The sequence below is a fragment of the Capsicum annuum genome, unplaced genomic scaffold (genome assembly GCF_002878395.1).
Source record: "Capsicum annuum cultivar UCD-10X-F1 unplaced genomic scaffold, UCD10Xv1.1 ctg79510, whole genome shotgun sequence".
Taxonomy (NCBI): Eukaryota; Viridiplantae; Streptophyta; class Magnoliopsida; order Solanales; family Solanaceae; genus Capsicum; species Capsicum annuum.
The window spans coordinates 1-1,464 of NW_025890097.1; the positions used below are offsets into that span (position 1 = coordinate 1).

Genomic DNA, 1,464 nt, shown 5'->3' on the forward strand with positions numbered 1-1,464 from the left:
TCAAACTGAAATCATATTTACAAATTCCACTATCTATGATCCTATGTCTATAATGAGTCTAGTACATCAATATTAAAGACATGATCATTAGAGTATAGCTGATTACACCAAAAACATAAGAGTCAAGATACAATTCAACTTGACCTGTTGCACACTATCTTCTATGTTCTGAAAATATCTAGAATTCCTTTCCCTCTACATTGTCCACAAAATACAAGTTAGGATGACTCTCCGCCTGTTGCTGTTCTTTGCCAGCAGCTCCACTCCCTTGAGACTTAGAAATAGTCTCCATGGCTGTCCTGTAACTCTAGTGTATAAATAGGTGATTAACAGTTTCTACTCTTGAAAATAGAGTTATCCCTTTCCTCATCAGGTTATCCTGTGTAAGGACAGTTTTCTTTTTAGCAACCATACAAAACATGCAAATTTTGTGAGGTACTTTATTCTTCCAAGTTTTCTTCCATGGACACTTTTCCTGCTGCTGGCTAGGGTGGTTCCGCATTTTGTAGGCAATGATTTAAAGAGTAACTTTTATGCCAAGTTACAATTCTTTAAATGTAATTATTGCTGGATGATCTTCTTCTAGTCCATAAAAGAATATATCATCGGAGATGAACTAATTTTTTTTTAATATAACATATGGTTTTGGGATACAACTTTGAGTGAGAAATTCCCAAGTTTGTACACCATTGCAGCTGAACCAGATTCTACCATCGCATCCAACATATTAGATAACAATTGGGACATAAGGTTGAGAAACCTTCATGACTGGGAACTTAATGACATCTTAGCATTTTTGGCCAAATTGCAGTCTTGCTCCTTTTCACCCCAAGATCCTGACAAATTGAAATGGGGCAACTCAAGAAAAGGTCACTACACAGTCAAGGAAGGCTATCACAGCTTATGCTCAAGGAACTCCATGATTGACAAATGGCCATGGAAGCATATATGGAAGACTGAACTACCTATCAAAGTGACATGTTTCAACTGGACTGCACTGCTTGACTCATGCCTCGTATAGGATAATCTCTCCAAACAGAAATTCCAGCTTGCCAACAGATGCTACTTCTGCCACAAGCGCACAGAAAGTGTCAACCACTTGCTGCTGCACTGTCCAGTTGCCTCGGACCTTTGGAATAGGTGCTGTTGTTTTTTTTGGTCTTTCTTCGGGTCACGCTTTTCTCTGTTAGGCATGCTCTTGAAAATTGGAGTTCACGGGAAGTTGACAAAGCCATCAAGAGTATTTGGATGATGATCCCGGGTGCTATATTTTGGTGTTTATGGATAGAGAGAAACAAAAGATGTTTTCATGGAATTTCAACTTCCAGTAATCTTTTCCGAGGCAGGTGTCTGGTTAGCCTCTTTAGCTGGTCCAAATGACCCTTGTAAATAATTTAGAACTCGTCTTGGATTTTGTTAGCTCTATAGCTTATAAAGAAGCTACAAATCCTTATTTTGGGGAGC

At 38.7% G+C, this 1,464-nt stretch overlaps 1 long non-coding RNA gene across 1 annotated transcript; it reads right to left on the reverse strand.

Annotated features, from left to right (window-relative positions):
• Positions 1 to 593: 593 nt before the first annotated feature.
• Positions 594 to 1,458, reverse strand: LOC124895063. The gene is made up of 2 exons (XR_007051506.1): positions 966 to 1,458; positions 594 to 836 (listed from the first exon to the last, which is right to left on the reverse strand). It is a non-coding gene; the product is annotated as an uncharacterized LOC124895063 (long non-coding RNA).
• Positions 1,459 to 1,464: the final 6 nt, after the last annotated feature.